Genomic DNA, 9,709 nt, shown 5'->3' on the forward strand with positions numbered 1-9,709 from the left:
TACTACGGCTGTGTTTGAATTGTAGACGGTTTGGACACAGTCCTCGGTGACCTCGGTTGCACACGTGTTTTCAGTCACTTGGACAATACTAAGGCTGTGTTTGAATTGTAGACGGTTTGGACACAGTCCTCGGTGACCTTGGTTGCACATGTGTTTTCAGTCACTTGGACAATACTACGGCTGTGTTTGAATTGTAGACGGTTTGGACACAGTCCTCGGTGACCTCGGTTGCACACGTGTTTTCAGTCACTTGGACAATACTAAGGCTGTGTTTGCATTCTAGACGGGTTGGACACAGTCCTCGGTGACCTCGGTTGCACACGTCTTTTCAGTCTCTTGGACAATACTAAGGCTGTGTTTGCATTGTAGACGGTTTGGACACAGTCTTCAGTGACCTCGGTTGCACACGTCTTTTCAGTCACTTGGACAATACTAAGGCTGTGTTTGCATTCTAGACGGGTTGGACACAGTCCTTGGTGACCTCAGTTGCACACATGTTTTCATGGCAATTGGAGACTTTGGAGAACTTTCGATTCTCTGCAAATAGAATCCAGAGACGTTTCAATTTTTCCTCCCCTTCTTCCGAGACCCATAGTTTTTTTTATATTTCTGTCTACATACACTTATGAGAGATTGTTTTTTGCGGGATGAGTTGTACTTTTGAATGACCACATTCATTTTACCCCATAGCGTACTGTAAAAATGGAGAAAAATCCAAATGTGAAGAAATTGTGAAAAAACACAATTCTGACATTTTTTTTATTGTTTTTACAGTGTACATGGTAAAACTGACCTGGCAATATGATTCTCCTCATCAGTACGATTACATCTGATCCATATTAACCCTCCGTCACATACAATATCGGTTCTAACGAGATCACAAACAATGTGACTGTCAGGCGCAGGCTAGAAAATACCTATAATATCTAATGTTTGCAATTTCAGTGCTCTAAAAGTGATCAGTGACCTTCATAGGGATGTAATAAAAGAGACTACACATAATCAGGTGAAAAAAAACCCCATTTACTTAACATAAAACTAATAACGCTGAAATACAAACATTTCAAAACTTCCGCCAAATAGTCCCCAGTTTGACTCTGTCAAAAAACTCTACAAAGAAAATTTATGGAAACAAACTTAATTTTAAAGGGAACCTGTCAGCAGAAATTTCGACTAAAACCTAACAGATTCCCCCTCTGCAGCTCCTGGGCTGCATTCTAGAAAGGTCCCTGTTATTATAGTGCCCCCTTTCTGACCCAAAAAAAGAGTTTATATCGAGGTACCTTTTTGGCTTCTGAATCTCTAAATGTGTCACGGGGGCGGGCTGCCTGATGGCCGTTATTCTGCCCCCTGTTCCTGTATGCTGCCCCCATCGCCGATTTCTATACTTCTGGACGCCGCCCACTGCTCCAGCCATCCCCGCGCATGCCCAGTGCTCATCTCTCGTGGATGAGCACTGTGCCCAGCGTCACCGCTGGTGACGTGCACGCAGGGTTTAGATTATGGGCGGTGCTGTGATGTTAATTACCAAGCAACCGCCCATAATCGCGGGACCGCGCATTCCCCCTCGGCCTGCTTTCTGCGCAAGCGCGCTGCAGCTGGACTCACGTCACCTCCTTCCCATCTTGCCCTGAGGCAGGAAATAGATGGGAGGAGCGCGGAGCAGTGACTACACCGATCAGGAGGAGTTCAGCTGCAGCGCGCTTGCGCAGAAAGAAGCAGGCCGAGGGGGAATGCGCGGTCCCGCGATTATGGGCGATTGCTTGGTAATTAACATCACAGCACCGCCCATAATCTAAACCCTGCGCGCACGTCACCACCGGTGACGCTGGGCACAGTGCTCATCCACGAGAGATGAGCACTGGGCATGCGCGGGGATGGCTGGAGCAGTGGGCGGCGTCCAGAAGTATAGAAATCGGCGATGGGGGCGGCATACAGGAGCAGGGGGCAGAATAACGGCCATCAGGCAGCCCGCCCCCGTGACACATTTAGAGATTCAGAAGCCAAAAAGGTACCTCGATATAAACTCTTTTTTTTGGTCAGAAAGGGGGCACTATAATAACAGGGACCTTTCTAGAATGCAGCCCAGGAGCTGCAGAGGGGGAATCTGTTAGGTTTTAGTCGAAATTTCTGCTGACAGGTTCCCTTTAAGGTACCTTAAGTACTATTAAACACATATTCAATCAGAATCCCCAGTCTTCTGGAACTCACTGCCTCAACACGTCAGATTATCTACTACACTTGCAAACTTCAAACGGAACCTAAAGACTCATCTGTTCAGAAATGCCTATAACCTTGAATGACCTCACTGCCCCACCACCGTGCGGAGCTGCCGCCCCACCACCGTGCGGAGCTGCCGCCCCACCACCATGCGGAGCTGCCGCCCCACCACCGTGCGGAGCTGCCGCCCCACCACCGTGCGGAGCTGCCGCCCCACCACCGTGCGGAGCTGCCGTCCCATCTACACCCCACCTACTGTTTCCTCCCCATAATCCTATAGAATGTAAGCCCGCAAGGGCAGGGCCCTCTTCCCTCTGTACTAGTCTGTCTACTGTAACTTGTATATGTATTTTGTATGTAACCCCCTTCTCATGTACAGCACCATGGAACTAATGGTGCTCTATAAATAAATAATAATAATAATAATAATAATAATAATAATTAGATCCTGAAGTTTCCCCAGAAAAATTACACTTGCAGAGCATGTGATGAATAAAAACATAAAATACCAACCTTATTGAGTGTGACGTGTTCACATACAATGAGCCTGAGAGATTAGCGCAGTTATATCTGTCCTCCTGAAGCTCTGCAATCCAACTGTGGTATGAGGTTTCACAGAGCTGCTAGAGACAGGAGACTACCTGGAGGGAGGGGATTTCCTCACAATCTGGTGAGGAAAGAGAAATGAAAGTAAAAGAGATGTGACTGTCAGGCCTATTGTATGTGACGGAGGGCTAAAGGCATCGGCAAGGAAAAACGGCATATGATGTCATATCCTAATATTCCTTCAGCAATACGACCCATGCCACACTCTGAAACGCTCCCAGTTCCAGTTTTCAATGGTTTTATTTCTTGTAAGGACGATGAAAGTGAACATGGTGATCAAATGTATATTGATAAGAGGCATGAGGAAATGAATGTAGAATCTGAAGGGTCTTCTTCTGATTCCAAGCAGTCATTAACCCCTCAGCAGTTTACCCAACCCAAATTGAATGATTTAGTAAGAGATTTGGCCCTATCAAACAAAGCAGCTGAGTTATTGGCCTCCAGGCTTCAAGAAAATAATGTCCTTCACCAGTCAGTTAAAGTTTCCCATTTTATGAAGCATTTTTTTGGACTTTTTTCTGAAACCAAACACTTTGTTTCTGTCATGATATCAGTAGTCTTCTCAATCAGCTAAGTGTTACCACTTACAGTCCACTAGAATGGTGGCTGTTTCTTGACAGCTTTAAGCGGAGACGGAAAAGTCTTCTCCTACATAGCGGTAATGTTTATACAGCGGGTCCAATTGGTCGTTCAACTCATCTGTGAGAAGATTATAATAACATAAAAATTGTCCTTGACCTACTGAAGTATAAGGAGCATAATTGGATCATTTGTGTAGCTCTTAAAATGGTAAATCTCCTACTAGGACAACAGAGAGGTTTCACGAAGTATCCTTGTTTTCTGTGTTTGTGGTACAGCCGAGCTGGGGAGAAACACTGTACACAGATGGAGAGGCCAAAACGTGAAGCTCTGGAAATAGGGATGCAAAATATTGTGAATGAACCTGTAGTTGATCAAGACAGGATCATTTTTCCCAAACTTCACATCAAACTTGGCTTAATGAAGCAGTTTGTTTGGGCTTTGAATTGATAAAGTGAATGCTTTCAACATATTATTTCTGCTTTTCCTGCATTGTCTTTCGAAAAGATAAAAGCAGGTGTATTCGATGGACCTCAAGTTCAAACCCTCATACGTGACAAAGAATTGACCAGAAAGATGAATAAGGAGGAGAGAGAAGCATGGCAGTCTTTTGTGGCAGTTACAAAGAACTTCCTTGGCAACAAAAAGCAGAAAACTATGAACTTCTGGTTCAAAGGATGCTGTTGGCTTCCTGCGACATTGGATGTAACATGAGCGTTAAGATTCACTTCCTGAACAATCACCTTGACAAGTTTCCCGATAATCTTGGAGCTATTAGTGATGAGCAGGGAGAACACTTTCATCAAGATCTGAAGATGATGGAAGAGTGTTATCAGGGGCGATCTGACAAAAATATGATGGCAGACTACTGCTGGAGCATCAAACGAGATTGTCCTCAACAAGTACACAAACGCAAGAGCTACAAACGCAAATTTTTGCCTGAATAGAATCTAAATAAGTTTTGCACAAATTTTATTATTACAAAAAGTGTTTTAATATGTTCTATTTCAAAATTGTAGACAAATTCTGATGGAATCCTATCTTTTAGTGTATTAGTGTATTTACTGCATTACATTATTACATTTTTACAAAGATGATGCCCAAGATGACATTCTACTCCATTATGTTACACTAAATGTTGAAATTTATACAATAAGATGAAAACCTAAAATATTGAATTTCAAAAAAACTGTAGATAACACAGAAAATCTAATCTCAGATTTGAGATCAGCACACTCGAATTAAGTAAGAACAAGTGGTTTTGTGGATACAACAAAAATTTTGTTCCCCAGTGTAATCATAAAAATATAAAACAGATTACTACAATTGGTCTGGAAATATTTAAAAACATAAATAATATAAATATAGAAATGTAAACCAATATACAAAAATATAAATAAAATGTAAATTTTGTACTACATTTCTAATTGTACAGAATGGATAGAATGACATAGAAGTAAGAAGGTGAACATAGGCAGTTAATGAAGAGATGTGAGTATCCTCGGGTCCCTGATGGATAATTAGTGGATATTACTTTAGTTGACACCAAACATCGGTAACCTGGGAATTATTTAGGATTAATAAGTAGAATCTGAGCCATAATTCATTATTGTGGTAAACATACAGAGAACACACAACCGATTGCTACAATTAACCGATGTCTCTTCATTTAGAGATACAAAGGCTTCGCAGACTTGTAATTACCACAATTCACGGAAGAATCAAATAGGTGGAAGACTCTTTTATTTTCTCTTTTTGTTAGAGGGAGCCTAGTGTGTACTGTATTATAATTATGGAAACAGATAGCACATTGGGATCATAGGTGTGAATCTAAAGGCAACATCTTAAATTGGGCATGATCAGCCCACTAATATTGTTCATTTTAGTCCCAGCTTTAATGGTATATTTTTTAACTAAAGTACGGTTTTAAAACTCTATGCCGTGTGACGGTACGCTACTAGGTGTAACTAGAAGCTACTAGAGACAGGGAAGTCAAACATGTCGATGGTCAGAAGCCAGGAAGTCAGATAAGGTAAACAAGGAGCAAGCGGAGCCGAGGTCAGGGTATAAGCCAGAGGTCAGAAGCCAGAGCGATAACATCAGAGTCAGTGGCACTGACAGAGAAGGGTAACAAAGGTCTGGGGTAGGAAGACAAGATCAGAACAACAAAACTCACGGGAGCCAGAGAACTCATTGCAGAGCAGGAACTATGACTGGCAGTGTTCCAGGTGAAGTTCCTCTCTTATGTAGCCGAGCACTCACCTGGAACGAGACGACTGAACACAGGCCCCTTCCCGCACCAGCATAGGACCCAAAGGCTGAGAAACAACCTGTCACTTGGAGTATAATACAGAACATTAGCTCTGCTGGAGAGCAGAGCACTGCGGATCATGACATGCCATATATTATTTGTATGTGTGTGTGATTGTGAAATATGCCTTTGGATGTAAAGTATAGGAAGGCCCATCTTATGGCCATGTGTAGAATTCCTTTATTGCAGGTGGATAGTTGTCGATAGCTCATGTACTGTTCCTGTGCACATAAGAAGTGTATTGTGTTTCGGTATATATGTCCGGGTGTATTAAAGCCAGGTTTTACAGCTGTTCAGGGTCAGTTACAGAGGGAATTTTGTCTTGTTAAGCAGCTGTGTGATTATAGTGTTCAGGTCATTTGCTCCCCAAGCATAATGCATTGGATGGAACTCCACATGATCCATGTCCTAAAATAAGAAGTATCACCCGGCCTCAGGTAAAACCTCCGCCATTTTCCGCTGCTCCAGAGATGACTCACAGCTCCGTCAATGCACCGTCGTGACCGATGGACGTGAATGTGTCCTTCTTGCTCACCATCCATTGGTTGACACAGCTGTGAGTTATCTCCAGAGCACAAAGAACACAAGTGACTGCCTGACTGCAGTTTGCAATGTCATGTCTGCTCTATCTGAAACTTAACCTTTCCAAAACTGAACTTCTTCTTTTTCCTCCATCCTCCAACCTTCCTAAACCTGACATCTCCCTCTCTGTGTGTGGCACAACGATAAGTCCTAGGCCGCAAGCCCGCTGTCTGGGTGTTATACTTGACACCGATCTCTCCTTCACCTCCCACGTATAATCTCTTGCCCGCTCCTGCCGCTTGCACCTCAAGAACATCTCTAGAATCCGCCCCTTTCTCACAATGGAAACGACAAAAACCCTCACCGTGGCCCTGATCCACTCTCGCCTTGACTACTGTAACTCTCTATTAATTGGTCTCCCCCTAACTAGACTCACTCCTCTACAGTCCATCCTTAATGCAGCAGCCAGGGTCACCTATCTGGCTAACCGCTACTCGGATGCCTCTGCTCTGTGCCAGTCATTGCACTGGCTGCCCATATATCACAGGATCCAATTCAAACTGCTTGTTCTCACCCACAAAGCTCTCCACAGTGCAGCACCCTCCTACATCTCCACCCTCCTCTCTGTCTATCATCCAACCCGTTCTCTACGCTCTGCAAACGACTTTCGTCTAACATCCACACTAATTCGAACCTCCCACTCCCGAATCCAAGACTTCTTCCGAGCTGCATCAAACCTCTGGAACGCTCTACCCCGAGAAGTTAGGACAAATCACAACTTACTCAGCTTCAGACGCTCCCTAAAAACGCATCTTTTTAGGGCGGCCTATCACATTCCCTAGCCAAACTAATTTCACCTAATCCCTCTACAACTTCTCAGAGCATAACCCCACGTCAAAATCCATGGCACCCAAATGCATCTCAAGGCTCTGGCCTATTGGTCCAGGAAGCCATTATCTATCCCCCATTTCCTTGAGATGGCTGGATTGTTATTGTAAATAAGCACTTGTACCTTGCCCCCCCACCCATATCTCATTGTAGATTGTAAGCTCTCACGAGGAGGGTTGCCTTTTTTCCCTTTAAATATTGTATCTTCTATAACTGTTACTTGTTTGTATATGTTTATGTATATGATATGTATATGAGCCTCCTGAATTGTAAAGCGTTGCGGAATATGTTGGCACTATAGAAATAAAGATTATTATTATTATTATTCTTATTAATATTATTATTAAAATGTCGGAGTCTTTACTGGAGGCTGGGCAGTACTTCCATCATAGTTGTTCAGCCAAGATCAGTCTTTGCCTGCCGGAGTATACTTTCCCCCTGCCCAATATGTGAATCGGGGTTCATTGCAGAACTTCCTGATTAAGAAGCACATAAACTAGTAGCAACACTTCTGGTACAGACCTGGAGTTCCCCCTCTTTGGCACAAGTGGATCGCGTGAAGAGAACCGTGAAGGGGAAAGCAGGAGACAGCAACACGGAGCAGTCACGGCATAGATATAATGCAAGACAACCTCGTGCCAGGCTAAGCACAAGACAATCTGCAGAGAGGCATAAAGATGTGCTTACATTAGAAGGGATCATTCAGCAACTGGAAAATGGGATCTTCCCACCTACTGCAATGTCAAATTTAGAACTTGGACCATGGGGAGTTCTTCATTCCAATCCATTCCAATTCCAATGGATTATACTTGGGGAGGAAACGACCTGGACACAATCATCACACAGCTTCTTAACCATTTTAGAAACACTGGACCACCTCCTGCTGACAATGAGAAGATCCAAGCCCTTCCTACAATCCAAGTAACAGCTGAACATGCGGGATCCGGATTGGAGCGTCCAGTATGTAAGAAGGATTATACAGCTGGTGAAAATACAAGGCAACATCCTTGCAATCACTTATTTCATAATAACTGCATCATCCCCTGGTTAGAGCTGCATGATACATGCCCTGTATGTAGGAAATGTCCGAGCAGGCAGAACCCAGCCACTGATCCTCCAGGACCAATGGATGGGAATGGTCCAGCTTCCTCTGCTTCATTCTCATCCTCCACCTCCCCTACTGATGGACATAATCCCTGAGGACCAGAGATGGGGAGGTGGAGCAGCTTCTGGGCACCAGCTCCTTAAATGACTTTCTCATCTGCTGCTTTCTTAACCCTGCCAATGAGTTCCCTGAACAGGACACTTTAACACTAATGGGGGGGGGTGTTGAAGTGTCTTTCTCCTTCCCAAGTGGAACTGCTGAGAACCAAAATGTTCATCAATGAAATTTCCCCCTTCATACAGTGACATTTGGCATGGAAGAGACTCTGTGGCTGTGATTTTTGTTGTAATTTTTTTATCCAAAGGGTCTGAGTTTCCTTTTTTTAAAACATCGAGGTGCGATTACTCCTTTTTATCATTTTTATTTTTACTGCATGAGGTATTAAATAATTTAAATGAAATATATTTTTCTTATTATTTCTCATTATTTTTAGCAGTTTTATAGGAACAAAAAAATCTGACTTTTTCATCACCTCTAGAATATAGGTACATAGAAATGCACTGCCATGTACAGATGTATCTCTGTGTACCTGTATAACCTGCTTCTGGGTTCAGTACATACAAAATTCTCCTATGCTCCTCAGGTTGGGTTGTGGCTCGCTGGTAGTGCTGCTGCCTGTGAATATGAAGGCCATGAGTTTTAGTCTCCGGCAGATCAGAGAAGAGAATTGTTTGTATAAATTATATGTGAGTGCGGAGAGAAGCTGGTGGCCCACGCCTCAAGGGGAAGGAACCATGAAGCTGGCGAGCAGAGATGAGAGGACGTCGGGACAAAGCCACGACTTTTGCTTTGCTAAGCTCTTCACTCTCTGGGTGGTCTTTTCCAATTCTCCTCATAGGTGGGCAGTTTTCTCTGTCCACGACAGTGACAAAGGTAACCTCTCCTCTGTAATGTGGGGTAAAAAACTGTTTCAGATGTGAATTCTTCCCATTTTCCAACAATGGACCCTAATAGGAGGTGCAGTTACTAACTACCCTCCAAGTCCCCTACAACTGATCCTGAATGGAAGGAAACCGGCCCTTAAATAACCTTTGACTTTCCCCGTTTCAATGAACCTTTCTCCTGCATGACTGGTAACATGTAATTTCAGCCAGACTCATCATTCTTCACAGACACTTGGCTTGGGTTAACTTTCAGGTTTTATTTCTAAATACAAGATAATGCTTGGATAATAATATTATTACTAGTAGTAGTAGCCATAGTAGTGGTAGTTACTGTTATGGTCTGAATAATATTATAACAGATAGTACTGCTATTTGTATTATTATAGTGGAGTGTGCCACAGCTGCAGGCTTATGCTGGAGATACTCCTGCGTGGGCAGCAGATGGAGCTTTGCGTAGCCTGTACTGTGCGACCTCACAGTTGTGTTTGTTTCTGGGTTTTCTTGTATGTCCAAAGTAAAGCAGTTAATCCTCCC

At 43.4% G+C, this 9,709-nt stretch overlaps 1 pseudogene; it reads left to right on the top strand.

The window, feature by feature from the left end:
* The first annotated feature begins 7,474 nt into the window (after positions 1-7,474).
* On the top strand, positions 7,475-8,326 carry LOC142297454 (E3 ubiquitin-protein ligase RNF126-B-like; annotated as a pseudogene).
* The last annotated feature ends 1,383 nt before the right edge of the window (positions 8,327-9,709 follow it).

This window comes from Anomaloglossus baeobatrachus, chromosome 3, assembly GCF_048569485.1.
Source record: "Anomaloglossus baeobatrachus isolate aAnoBae1 chromosome 3, aAnoBae1.hap1, whole genome shotgun sequence".
In the NCBI taxonomy this organism is placed as follows: domain Eukaryota; kingdom Metazoa; phylum Chordata; class Amphibia; order Anura; family Aromobatidae; genus Anomaloglossus; species Anomaloglossus baeobatrachus.